The sequence below is a fragment of the Python bivittatus genome, unplaced genomic scaffold (genome assembly GCF_059951505.1).
Source record: "Python bivittatus isolate LINGU-HERP-01145 unplaced genomic scaffold, Pbiv_v1 ctg000850_np1212, whole genome shotgun sequence".
Taxonomy (NCBI): Eukaryota; Metazoa; Chordata; class Lepidosauria; order Squamata; family Pythonidae; genus Python; species Python bivittatus.
The window spans coordinates 27,192,304-27,207,210 of record NW_028277112.1 but is presented as its reverse complement, the minus strand read 5'-3'; the positions used below and the strand labels follow the sequence as shown (position 1 = coordinate 27,207,210).

General features: G+C 39.9%; 1 protein-coding gene across 3 annotated transcripts in view; it reads left to right on the top strand.

Annotated features, from left to right (window-relative positions):
- The window catches only part of LOC112542064 (uncharacterized), a 148,695-nt gene that overhangs the window by 111,687 nt on the left and 22,101 nt on the right, over nucleotides 1–14,907 (top strand). The window lies entirely within an intron of this gene.

Below are 14,907 nucleotides of genomic sequence, written 5' to 3'. Positions count from 1 at the left end.
TCGCACAAGATTTTAGCATTCTCATACGCAATCCCATGAAAACGTGAGGTAAAATTGCTAAATTTCACAAGATCTAAGCAATCACATGAGATTTCAGGCATGGGGCATGAAAACTCTATCTATTAAGACAGTATAATTTTTATAAAATTTCTCTGCAAGTATTATTTACGACACCAATGCCAGCCTTTCATTCTTACATCCTGATATCACATGCAAGTGTTAAAGTCAGGTAAGGTTGGCACTGCAATACACATTTCATCATTTGCCTTCCCAGCAGACTTCTATAAAAGTTATGTTTGCTTTTTTCATTGTGTGGAAACCTTCTGACTTATTTTTCAAAGAATGAAATTCTAATGTGTTATGTGTAGTCAAAGTCAAAGTACTTTATTTCGGTCATTGACTAGCTTGAAATGTGTTATGCATAAATCCAGAGCTGTTAATTATATTTTTTCATAAGACCATGGTGCCAATAGTTTTAAAAAAAACAACACGAAAATATCATCTTCAAAGATGTAGCTTCCCTCACCCTTTGCTGTCATTGCAGTGTAGGCTGTCTGGATAACTACTTACTTACTTACTTAATCAGTTTGTAAAGCTGCCCATCTCAGCAAATGACTCTGGGCAATGAACAATAACAAATAGAATAAAAACAATTATATCCTGAATACAAACTTTAAATACAAAAATTAAAATACATAGCAGCTGAGAAAAAAAACAACACAACCAACAGTGCTAATACAGCCAGGACACGTTCTTTTTGCACACTGAGGGCCCCAGGCTCAGGCACAGAACCAGATTTTTAGGGCCTTACAAAAGGCCAGCAGGGTTGGGGCCATTCTAATCTTCAGAGGGAGAATGTTCCATAGGGTGGGTGCTAGGGCAGAAAAGGCCTGCCTCCTGGGCCCTGCCAACCAGCACTCCTTAGCTGATGGGACCTGAACATGCCCCTCCTGCCAGACTGGATTGAATGGGTTGGAACAACCGGAGGGAGAAGGTTCCTCAAGTAACTGAATCCCAAGCCATGAAGAGCTTTAAAGGTGACAACCAGCACCTTGAATTGCACCTGGAAGCACACCGGCAACCAACGCAGCCCACAAAGTAGTGGCGTTACATGTGCTGAGCGACTGGTGCCATTAAATACTTGTGCTGCTGCATTCTGCACCAGTTGAAGCTTCCAAATTTTCTTCAAGGGCAGCCCCATTTACAGCACATTGCAGGAGCCCATACAGGAGATCACAAGGGCATGAATGACAGTTAGCAGGGCCTCCCTGTCCAGGAAGGGGCCTGGATACGAAATATTCACATTAATTACATTCATGTACATTTTTTTTCTTTTTTAAGAAACAGGCCTCATACGTTTTTCTCTCTCCCCATCTCCTCTCCTCCATCCATCCTATTATATTTCTTCTATGCTATTTCTGGTTTGACCCACATATGTTTAATGATGATAGGAATTCCATGATCTGATACATTAAATCATCCTCCCATATACATGATTTAATGCAACTTTCAAAAAAAGTTGGAACTATCAAGTAACAATTTTCCCTGTTTACATCGAGTAGCAGTCATACTTTGGAGGTCATTTCCTATGAAGGACATTACTAAACAACATGGCTGAAGAAACAGAAGAGGGAGGGAGAGAACTAGTTCCAAATTCCCAGATATTTAGTGATGAATATCATCTATTTCTCAAACAAATAAAAACAAAAAAATAAAAGCAATCACCTGGAATAAAAGAATAACCATAACACCTTATCCATACTGTAGTAGTAGTTGTTTATATATGTTTGGAGTGCTGGTGGAGAAATAGGCTTGCTCCAAAAAATGGAGCACAATTTCATCATATATTGTAGAATTATCAGAAAATGATATATGCCTTTGTATCCTATTTTCCAGATAGCACTGATTTCCTCATTTAAGATCTCTGAACCATGTTATATTCAGTCACTTTTATTTTAAGTAGAGCTGACAACTGTAACACTAAAGACATCCAAAGGCTTCTGTCACACGCATTGACTATAATAATGACAATTTACAAGCAATCAAAAGTTTACCAGAACAGATGCCTGATTTTGTGTGGTATAATGTAGATAACGATAGCTGGAGCTTTCTGTGAAGGCAGAACCCCTCTCTCCTTCATTTGCAATGGTACCTGCAGGGGAAAAAAAAAATTATACTCCACTTTTCTTAGACAAGCACTTGGTTTATAGCTTTTTTTAAAAAATAAAGTTATATTTCTCTATAACATTGCATAACTGGCAGGCACACATATACATAGGTTTCTTTACAGTTCCTAACTTATGATGTATGGCTTGGAATTTTGTTTCTCTACACTCAGTTTGGAATTATTTACTAGCTATCTAAGGAGAGTCAGAATAAAGAAGTTGTTGATTTACTGATGTTAAGCTCAGAACAGGGAACCAGGGGTGCTGAAGGGTTTATACTCAGCAGAGACTAAATTCATGGTATTATCACCAAGTGTTTTTTAAAATTCTACCAGCACTAAATAAGAAAGGATAGTAAATTGGGAAGCTGCCAGGATGGTCACCTTTTAATAGCAGATAGTTTTTACTGGAACCACAGTGTTCAAGGAGAGGAAGACTGCATTTAGCCTCTCTCTACTATTACTGTAGATGTAAGGCATTATGGGAAGAAACCTGTGTTAATCTATGGTGGCAAAAAATCAGGAATCTAGGAGCATATATTCTGACTGACAAATTTTATTAAAAGGCATTAGCTCTTTTATGCTGCAGCTCACTTCATCAGATTACCAAGAATATCCCCATACTGAATGGATTAAATTAGAGCTTGTTCTCCTTTATCCATCCCATTATCAAAGTTGGACAATAATCAAGGCTTATGGTTACTTCCTGTTTGGAGTTGGATAGTAAGGAGCAATAAAGCTGGTGTCATCAGCATAATGATGAGACCAGTTATAACAGAGGGAAGGGTGCCTGCAACTCCAAGCCTGTGAGATAAGACAAGTTGCCAGTCCCCTTTTCTGTATGTTCCAAGGTAGATATGTTGGCACCACTTCTGTGATTTACAATTGCTACATCTCAGTCTGAAGCCATTAGAATCCATTCTTTGCAGGATTGAATACAATACATACATGCCTACAGTACCCCTATCTGCAGAGGCTATTTGTTCATACTGGTGCCAAATGTACAGAGCACAAAGGTCAAAGTAATAATGGGGATGTGGGCAGTGGCTATAAACCCACCTTGGCTGGGTAGACAGCACCTGGTCTGGTAGAAGGCACCTGCTAACAAGACCTCTGTAAGTCATGTGAATCTTTATTTAATGAACATTTTAAATTGCTATAACAGTCAATGCAAAATATTGCAGCCCAAAACTAGTTATAATATATTTTATTTTTTTCTTTCCTTCCGCCTATGAGACTTTGCCACTCTCAAACTAGCTTTCATACCTGTTCATTTATTAACTTAAATAAAGACGCTAGCTTCCATATCTTGAACATTTCGACCCCATGCTATTACTGGTTGTTTCCAAAGTTTTTCATACCAGTTTGATAATGATGCTAAAAGATTACTTCTTAGGATTAAGTAACCTTTATTCTAGCTTAATAAGCAATGAAATTAGGTAACATAATAAACTTCCTTCTATGAAACACTCTTTCTTCTAGAACTTTTTACCATTTAAAAATGTTTTAATTATTGCATTAATAACCCTCCTCCCCAGCAAACCAAAAACCAAACCACCTGCTTGCAGGCTGTCTGATCCTGGAAACTGCAGAGCAAAGGAAGGAGATAGGAGGGAGAGCAGGTAGGATCCCTTAATCTTTTTTTGATAGTTCAGGCATTAAGTTGCTTCCAACTCAATGGGCATCATTTCACAGGACTATCTGTTGGTAACTGCTTCTTTGAGTTCTTGTAAGCTCATGCCTCTGGACTAACCCTTTCTTACAGGTTTCTTACCTTGTTTCAATGTAGCTCAATGTAGGACCCCATATACATTAAAGGGAACATTGTATTCTTACTGATTTAGAAGTGGATTTGATTAAAATTCAAGTTATCAAGTTATAAGGATATTTAACCATTAGCTGTGTTGATTTCATTGCCAGTGAGCTTTTCTTCTTGCAAGATAGTTTCTTCTTGGAACTATCAAGACATTGCATGACATTCTAAATACATATAAGCATTGTTGTTCTTATTTGCTTTGCTGTTCTTGTCTTTATTCCTCTCTTACGCATGCTAGTCATGCAGAATTAGTTTATGTGTAAAACAGCAGGAAATCTGTTTATTTTCTGTAGTCCTGACATGACTGTCATTAGGGCTATACATTCTTGCAGCACAATAGAAGAATTCATAAATATCTATGAACATTTATTTGAAAACTTTCTAACAATTTTCTCTTGGTATTTTGAAACAGGGAACTGTGAAGGGCTATATACATCTGCTTCTGTATTTTTGTGGGGTATAATGTCAGAAGCTATAATTAGAGAAGACTGCTTCCTGCATAATTATATAATACACTATTTCAAGTTAGGGTTGTTTAAATTAAATACTAATTATGACAGAGCTAGATTGTTGCATTTAACCCTCTATCAATAAGCCTACTCTCTTTCCATCAAGGGCTAAGGCAAATTTGGGAAATATGTCAGTTTCTGAAAAAGAAATCAGTCACAACTCACTGTGGTTGATTTTCTCCTGCAATATAAAGTAGCTCAGATAAATATCTCAAGATTTTTTTAGGAAACAGATAACAAAACTAATTATATTCAGATTTTCCTGAAAGATATGCTATAATTCCTTTCTAGAAAGAGCAACCATTCCTAATTACTCTCAGTATAGAATTGTTAGGATAATTGACAGCACATATGTGTGTTTGTGTGTGCATACCACATAGTTGCTTCCACTGAACCACTCTATTCTAAATGACTTTATTGGACTCTACCAACTAATATCCACCTACTGACAAAAAACTCTTTGATCCAGTAGAGGCACCCATCATTGAAATGAAGAAGGAAGTGATTTGGGATGCTTCTCTTTCTTCCCTGCTGATTCTGGTGCTCCAGAGGTTTTTGGAGCAACATGAGAATTAGTAGAGAGCTTGGGGATGGGGATGGGGAACAGCTAAAAATAGAATCCTTCTCTATTCTGTCTGTGAAAGCCATCTTCTTCAGTGCTTTCTCCTACCGGATATTGGCAACCATCAAAGGTATTTACTCCTTTGATGTTATTGTCCCAAATAAGGACATTGTATTTTTGCCTAACACAGTACAACTTTTTTAGCCAGGATAAATGCCAAATGCCAGTGTAGCTTTTTTCCTTGAATCTTTCTTTGTATATTTAATTCAAATAGTTGATACTTCTTGTTGCATTTCATGTGTTCTAAATATCTGATTTGCTTTTCTTGATGGTAGTTACAAATTTTTTAGAGGACTGTCTAATATTATACATGTTCAGGCCATAATAGCTTGTATAAATCTTGCTTGTGAAAGCCATCACTTTTTTCACTAAAAAAAATTCCTTTTTTCAGGGAAGGAATTCTAATTAAAAGCAGAAATCTCACATTAGTTCAAATTCTTAATCATTTACGATTTTGTGTGATTATTTCAAGTGACTAACAGAGCAGGAAACAGTCTGAAATAGGATTACTACATTAGAGACAACTACAACATCACCAAGGGTGTGTTATTTCCAAAATACCTATACCTCATTTTGAACCAGATTTCCTTGCCAAAACATTAAAAGACCCTTAAAATAAGGTGGAAAGCAATACAATGAAATATAAAACATTTCTTCCAAATGAAAACAGGCCAAGTATTGAATAGTTTGTCCATAACCAAATGAAGATGTATGTATTTTGGCTTAAAAGTTGTGAGGTTTAGTTTAGGCTGTAATCTTCTAAATTTCATTGAAGTACAGCTCCCAGCTTCCTTCACAGTTGTCATATTGGCTGGGACTATTGGGAGTTATAGTTCAACATTATCTGGACAGATACATATTCTTCGTGCCGGTGTGAGCTATCTAGTCAATGCAGGAGGAAGTTAGTTAAAAAAAAGAGATAGTAATGAATACAGGAATGAAAATGGAGGAGTCATATGGGTTAGAATCCAGGGCACAGAAGGCAGGTAGTATATACTCAAAGTCCCCACCTCAACCAATTGCCCTTCAATTGTGTTGCAATAATTTGTTAACTTACTGGGAATTATGGACTTCTTAGTCCAACCCTGTCCAAAAGCACCAGATAGAGAAGGCTAACCAAAATATCAGAATATCACATCTGCAATTTACATCCGCATGCCATGATCATGGAAAATATTCTCATAGAATTTTTTGTGTGGTGGGTGGTCAAAGCTGGAGAAAGAAAAGAAAAGAAAAAAGAAAAGAAAAGAAGAAAAGAAAAAAGAAAGATCTGTTTCATGTGTGCATATTTCTGAATCCAAGATGTATGTGTGGAACTAACTTGCTATTAAATTCTCTATAGTAGCATCTCTGATTACTGTTTGTTGAGGATCACAATGTATATGTTGCTTCATGTTGGAACATATAAGGAAATGCTTTCATTCCCTTTACAGTTAATTTGATGCCTTCTGTTCAAGAAAATCTATCGCCTGTTCTCATATAATAACCTTCACCCAAAAAACAACAGCAAAGCTGCTTTTGGAGGAGTTGTATTGGAGTAGTGTACAAAGCCAGGGAAAGGAAACCCTTTAGACAGCATAATATCAATGGGTGAAAAGTGTTAATTGCATAGAATGTGTCCTAAATGGCTCCCACACTCTCTGCTGTGCACTTAACAAAGAAAAGAGAGTTTAGAATGCATTGTGCTGCAAAGGAAAATCCCCACCTAGTTTGAAAAATTCCAAGAGTGTGGTCATGCTTAAATGAAAGAAAAAGAATTGTTTTCATTAATGAAATTTTACTTTTCAATCTGCAAAGGAGGGCCCTGGATTACCTGTGAAGGGAGCTGTTTGAACTGGTGCACTGAAATGGAGTCCATGGGTGAATCCTAATATCCCATACACTTGGGTATGATTTTATAGGTTGATCTTACCAAGAGAATGTGACCCAGAACCATGCTTCTTGCTTACAATTACTATTTATTAGGTTTTATAATCCATCTGATACATGCAGATTCTGTGATGTCCATTCTGTGTTTGTGCCATAGAAGTTAAACAGCTTGCTCTCAGTCACCCCAGAATCAGCAATTTTCTCCTCTTAGTAATGGGGTTTAGGTTGAGTTCCAGGTGAATGAAACAACAAAGTTCATTAGTTGAAGTGTACAACAATAACTTCTGGGCTTGTTTCTCCCTGGGGACTGGGTGGTCAGGCTGCTGGTGCCATTGGCCTCAAGGTACTGATGGTTAATGCCAGATATGTGTGCAATAAACCCATCTTCATCCACAGTTTGGTGTTGGAAGAGGCAGCATGTATAATTGAAATCTGGCTGGGCAGTGGTGATGATGTCATCATGTTGGAAATTTGCCCAACTAATTATCAGGTTTTTCAGTAGCCTCTATACCATGGCTGGGACGGGGTAGTGGCTCTGATCATGAGAGAGACTTGACTCTGACCAAGTACACTGCTGTGGAGATATTGAAAGGTGGGTGCTTATTTGTGATGCTGAACTATAGATACAAGTTAGGGGTTTTGCTTGTACACCAAACTCCCTGCTGCCATTCAGGTTCCCTCCTTGAGGTGCTTGATTTGGTCTCAAGATTGGTGGTGGAGCACTCAGCTCTGATATGTGTGGGCGGTGTCCAAACAGGTGTTGAAGAATCTGGAGATAGAAGGGAATTTCCATGGTCGGATCATGCTTGGTCCAGTTGCATTTGGTTGCCTCCCTGGGACCTCCCAGGGCAGTGAGCTTAGGCTGGATGCTCTGCTCCAGACACCTAATGGAGCCAGTTGGTTTTCAGAGTTGCTTGGGGATTTCTGTGAGCAGCTGGTACAAGGAAGCAAGCCAGACACTGGACATTATTGCCCTCCAGTGGCCTCTTTATGAGGGCAACCCCAGATGGAGCCTTAGCTTACTGAAGCCCTCTGGAGATGAAGTACCAGAAACAATGCCTTGAACACAGGTGGAGGAAGTTTAGAAGTGAATCTGACTGATGTTTGGCCTACAGTGTGGTGTTAAGGGAGGCAAAGCATGCTTACTTCTCCTCCCTTATAACATCAGACACCTATTATTCAGTGGCCTATAACAGGGTGGTGAATTCTGTTCTGGGGAAGAATCCATCTTGCAATCTCTCAGCTGGCTGCTGTGACCAGTTGGCATAGCATTTTGCTGACTACGTCACTCAGATTTTATGTAGTCTTGACTCCATGTGGACTGTCTATAATGGTGGTTGGGGCATCATCTTGCCCTGTTATTTGGGACTCCTGATCTTTGACCTCCAAAGAAGTGGATAGGGTGCTGTCTCAATTGTCCTCTGCCACTTGCTGATTGGATCCCTGTCCCTCTTGGCTTCTATGGGAAACAGGAGGTTGATTAGCACTTCAGTCTGGGAAATTGTTAATGCCAACTTGTGGGAGGGCAAGCTGCTAGCAAGCCTGAAAAAGGCTGTAGTGTACCCCATCCTGAAGGAGCCACCCTGGACTCAGTGCTGTTAGAAACTATTGACTGGTCTCCGATCTTCCCTTTTCTGGGAAGGTGGTGGTGGATCAATTTTGCAGCACCTTAGAGGAAGCAAATTATCTGGAGCTTTCTCAGTCAGGCCTGGTTTTGGGGCAGAGATGGCATTGGTCACTCTCCTGGATGTCCTGTGTCAGGACCTAGAATAGGGAAGTACATCTCTTCTGGTCTTGTTAGATCTTTTGGTGGGTCTTGTCATCATTGACCATGGTATCCTTTGGGACCACCAGCAAGGATAACTCTATCTTTAGCAGGCACTACCCATCAGGGGGCAGGTTTGCAAACTGGGAGTCTTGCTGGACTATGGCTTCTGCTGAATCAGCAGATGGAAGCTGTGGCCAGAAGGGCCTATGACCAACACTGGTTGGCACACTAGTTATGGCCTTACCTGAAGGAGGAGGTCTTGGCAACAGTAACTTATGCCCTTATCACATCCTTCTAGATTTCTGTAATGTAATATTTGGAAGCTGCAATTGGTTCAAAGTGAAGCAGCCTGTATACTTTTGGGCTTCTGATGCTGGGAGCACATTACACCAGTTTTGTGGACCCTGCATTGGTTTCCAGGCCCAATTCAAGGTGCTGGTTTTGACTGATAAAGTCCTTCATGGTTGGCGCGCAGATACCTTCAGCACCATCTTCTCCAGGCAACTTCAGTCTGACCGAATAGATCTAGCCAGGACAAACTGCTGCAAATCCCACATTTTTGGAGGTTTGGGGGGCTGAGGCAAGGGGGTGCTGGTTTTGTGTTACAATGCTGACATTGTGCCATAGCTCTTCCCTCTGGAGATCAGGCACACTCAAGACCAAGATTTTTCAGACAGCCTTCCCCTGATTGGAGTTGTTGCCATCTTTCATTTTCTTTCTATTTTTGTAGTGCTGCTGTGTTTTTATTTCTGCATAGGGTTGTTTTATTTTTATTTTTATGTGAGTAGTCAAGAGTTATTTTTTATTGTGGCAGCATTCAAATATAATAAACAAACAAATAAAGGACAGGGCCTCAATTGCATGATGGCATCTTGACTTTTTTTTTTTTTTTTACCTCCCCTGCAGACACCCTATGCTATAGAATTTCAATTATTTCAGTGAGGCCTATGTAGCATTTTATGGATTAAGGTGATCCTTACTAATTTATGAAGAACATTGAATTTTATCATGCACAGGATGTATAAAAAATATTGTTGGACTGAAGATGTGGGTTCACTCTGCAAATGAACTGAATTTTTTTCAGTGAAAGGGGAAGATAGACTAATGAATTTGTGTGGTTAAGATCTAATGAGTTATTTAAAAAGTAAGCTATTTTCTTTCTATAAGTATCATATTATACGTATCATATAGTTTCCTTCTTTTTAAAAAAATTATGTTCTTTTGTGCCTGTTTCTTATTTTCTACCTATAAGCATTATTTTGAAGGAGGCCTTCTAACTGTACTTTTATTAAAAGGCAGAGGTATCTTTTTGGTGGTGGCCTTTATGAACCAATAGAGCATACTGACAATGAATAAAGTAAGGACCAAGGCTTGCATGCCACTGTTTCTTTTAACCATGCTTACCTTTTAACAGTCCTCAATTGGGCTGATTGAGAAAGATGTACCACAGCCAAGCTACTCACACTTTAGACTTGAGGCACAAAGTAAGATGAAAGAACTGAGCCTGAGAACATTTGAGAAACAGAGAGAAGCTGTTTTCTCTGCAGACTCCCCCTTGTTGGATCATGCAGAAACTATTGATTATATTTCAAAGTCCTTCCACCCCCTTCTCTCTATCTGTATCAATGCCTATGACTTCATCTGTCTGGAGCTGTCTACATTTCAAACAGATACTTGAAATGTAGAAGGAAAGGTATTTTATAAAAAGAAGTTATGTCACTAAAGGTGAAAACCTCACTGTTCCTTAAATTAAACATACACACATACCCCTCAGAGAGAAAATTTTTGCTCTGTTAATTGGGAAAACACCTATAATGTGAGTAACTAATAGTTACCATCCAGTAGACTTATTTAAAATGAATTTATAACCTACTTGGGGCACAAGTATGTAATGGTGGCTTTGACATGATGTGCACAGGACATAATTTTGGTATCACTGAAGTTTGCTGCAGTTGCTGGACCTAAGCCAGTTAAGCACAAAGAAGAACCAGTAAAATACTACCAGCCAAGGAGTTTAGCATTACCTAAATATGTTAGGTACATTAGATCCGCCTTCAGGTTCAGTCTTTCTCGTATAAGGAGTATTGTTAACATAATAATGCCAATATGATTCATTAGGTGCTGTGAGATAGCTTCAGAGTAGAAGAGTTTTTGAGTCACTTGCTATCTAGAAGGATTATATCTGTGATGAATATGAGTGCTTCAGCTGCAGAGCTCTGGATTTGTTGGTTTTGTAATGTAAAGTATATCTAAATATGTTCCTGGTTGACGTTCACAGCTGGTTTTGATCAGTCACCTATGAAAAGGAAGTTTCAATTAGTGCTGATCCCAACCTTTTCTCAAGATAGAGTTTTATGGCTGCTCCACCAATAGACCTCTTTGTTCAAACATCACTTAGGAGTCTGAAACAAAACAGCCAGAACCGTGAGTCATCTCTGTAAGAATTCTGCTTTGTTGCAGAGGTCAGGCTGTGCCAAAACCATAAGAATTAGCTAGCCAAATTGAATTAGTGGTTGAAACACATTAATTCATACTAGATAAATGTTATTCTGGCCCTGTGGGCAAGTACTTAGGTCATAGGCTTTATGAACTATTTGCAACAAGAGGGCTTAACGGCTGTAAATCAGCCTTGGCACATACCTTTGGAAAATATTTACAGCTTCTTGCTATCCCCTCATTGCCAGCCATCCCCATTTTGCACATGTTTTGTAATACTTAATACATACACACAGCAGATTAATAGTTTGTGTAGGCCCAGACAGAGTCTAGTTGAGACATGGCCATCTATTATGCTTGTGGCCCTTTCCACAGGCAGCTGTGTGTTTATCATTCCAGACAGCTCTCGGTGGGTACAGGGTTCTGGCTGAGCCCCAAGTTTCAAAGCAATGCAGCTGTGCAGCAAATGGAAGCCCTGTTGTTTCAAATACACACATACAACCAAGCCCTGACAAGGCTGTTTCTCTTCTGGGTTGGAATTAAATCCACTTAAGGCTGGACTATTTCTAGAGGCAGGAGAAGAGAAATAAGTGGTTTCAGGCTGCAAATTGTGGCAGCAGAAGAGAGATGCCAGGAGAGAATTATGCACAAATGATAGTGTTTAAACTTGTTTTTATGTCTTCCAGGATGCTGTTGCCAAAAACCTGACAGGGCTTCATTGTCAGGGGTTTTCATTGTGAGGCCACTGACTGAATGCACTGATTTAGTCCATAAATTAAGGAATAGTTACACAGTTCTTAGGCACAAACAGGTGCCAACACATTTTCAGGATCTAGCACCATGCCAAGAATGATCAAAACTGGCTACAAACAAGGATTAAGTATCTGCATCTGGGGGCTTATGTGTAGGATTCTCAGTTGGGGAGCTCTAGACAGTTCCTTTGTATACTGTATGTGGGGTTTTGTAGCCAGTTTTTGACAGAACTTTCAACCAACTGGCTGAGGTAAAACCCATATGGCTGAGAGGCAGTCCTGACATCAGCACATGGTAGCTTCAGGCAAATCTCATTAGGATTTCCCTTTGCTGGCTCCCCTTCTGACTTTGGATGGCTACAACTCACCATTTTGAAAGTCTGGAGGAAAAAAAAATGGATTTCATCAAGTACCCCAAAAATTCAAAGTTCTATAGAAATAAGTATTTAAAGTCTTGTGCTTATTTAGGAGCTTTTGTTTCTTCATAACACCTTATAGTTTTCCTTACCATCCCTTCACTCTATTTTTGCTGTGCCCTCGTTCTCAAGTATTATGAGAAACTTAAAAACGGTAGTTTCCCAGCTGTTTGCTATTGCCAGAAAATAAACCTTTGGGTAGAGAAGGTCTCCTGAAAGGGTGTGTGCCATGCAATATTTTTCTGAGAGCCCATCATTCTTGAAACCAGGGTTACACACAGGATGCAATGAAAAGCTGAATACTCAACTCATTTTAAATCTAGCCAACTAGAGAGAAGATGTTACCATCTACTGTAACAATTGAATAGGTGATGAATTTCTTCTGCAATTGAAGAAGACCAGAGATATCAGTTTGTTTATTTTTTAATGGAAACAACTGCTGAAATCTCCTCCTTTAAACATGGAAACATTGGTGATCAGTGGCATACCAAGCCAAATAAATAAACAAATAAATAACCCACAGAACTATTAGAAACCTTCATTTTAGGACTGATCAACCTTGTACAGGCTATTCCTTATTTTACTAGAATACCTATGGTTTGCCTAAATGTTTACATTTATACAGTTAAATGAGATGTAACAGTAAACCACACCTTAACAATATTAAGTAATTCCAAGTACCTCTTCTTGTTTTAAATGCAAAATATACATTCAGGCCATAAGAATGTACTGTCACCAAGGTGATTCAAAATCCTTAACAAACATCTCAGTACTATGGAATATAGTGAAACTGGCCAGAGACTTGAGGTTAATCGGGTGTCTGTTCTCCATCCATTTCTGATATTATTTTTGTTTTTAGTGAGACAACACCCATAATCTTCATTCAGGTTGGATTATGTAATGGGTTCTACTGCATTCAGACTTCTGAGAAATCATGTTTAGAAATGTCTTTGAGATATGCTATTATATTTAACAAATTCTAATATCTTGGATTTCTCTTTGTATAAATAACTCAATGTGAAGGGTTAGAATGATAAAGAACAATGAGATAGGATGATGTAACACTTCTTTTCAGGGCATAATTAAGTCTTCTCTAACTCCCCCACTTCCCAATTATCTGTCTTTGAAATCACCTCACACCTTGGGTCTTGAGGATGCAATCACATGCAAGTTTACTGAGGAGTCCCACAAAATCCAGTGAGGCTTAAACCCAATCGTATATACAGAATTATAGGTTATTCTGAAAAGCTAGGAAGGAATTGATGATAGTTTCTGCTAGCAGGTAATGACCCACTTGGTGTTAATGGGTTGCAGGAGAATGAGTTACTGTTAGCTGCTAAGTACCGTTATTGTGTAGCCAAGTATCAAGACCTCACATTGCTGTATCATTTCTTTATTTCCTAGTAGATCTTCTGTGAGGTTTTTCCACTTTAAAATGATCATTTAAATTACACTATGTAGTTCAGTTCATGAAATCACAAAATGAAGTATTAGAAGCATATACATGTTGAGACTCATATACTGTATGATAACATTATGTACAAAACAGAGTGTTGGTCAGTTAGGTGGTGCCCTATGATCTACTTGTATGTTAGAAATGCCAATGTGAGAAGGCAGGGAGAAGTGAGGGCCTCAAACGAACCATGTTTGCTAGGGGAGAGCGCTGTGCACCATGGGGCAGCCTTGGGGGGACGGCAGGAGGGAGGATGGGCAGAAGGCACACTCGCACCAGAGTGGAGAGGGATGGCAGGAGGGAGGAAAGACTGCAGGCAAGAGGCACGTTCGCTCCAGAGTGAAGAGAAACGGCAGGGGGCGGCTGTCGGGTCAAGTGGGGATTGGAATGTGTATTGCGCTGATTGGATTCGGAAAGTGGAATGTCTGCGGTTTTGCGGTTAATTAGCGGCGCTCCGGGGTGGTAAAAAAGGTGAGATTGTGAGCCAAGCCCTCGTAGGAGGGGGAGGACAGATAGGGGGTATAAAAACCTGTCAGACCTTGCTTCGGGGTTCCTCCATTGTTGCGGGAGGGACCCACCTTTGCAAACGTGCCCAATAAAAACTTCTGTCTACTGGATAACCGAACCCGTGTCTGTCGTTTTCTGACAAAATTGGCGAGCCAGGCAGGAGTCCTCGACGTGGACCGGACTGTGGGGAACCGGTGAGTAATCGGCCATAACACCCCGTTGAGGTGTCTCCCATTTTCCTCGGAGTCGGGTCCAGGACGGGACTCCAATCGCCAGTCAGACAGAAGTAAAGAGGAAGTCGGCTGACGAGGGGACCTCCGGGAGGTCTGGTGAGTACAGCCTACCCATAATCTCGGGGAGATTAGCGTGGTTACGAGGCGTTGGACGCCGCAAGGGGACAGAAGAGTCCGGGACCTTCTGTAAGGTGGGAAACGTAGTCAGGAAGGATGGGTAAGGCGCAGAGTAAGAGTGTAAGGCCAGGGGCCAGTGGGAAAAACGCAGTAGGGGGAATCCCCACGGATTCTCCATTAGGACAATTGTTGCAACAATGGGAGACACCCTGGTTGTGTCCATTCACCAGGGGTCTGGAAAAACC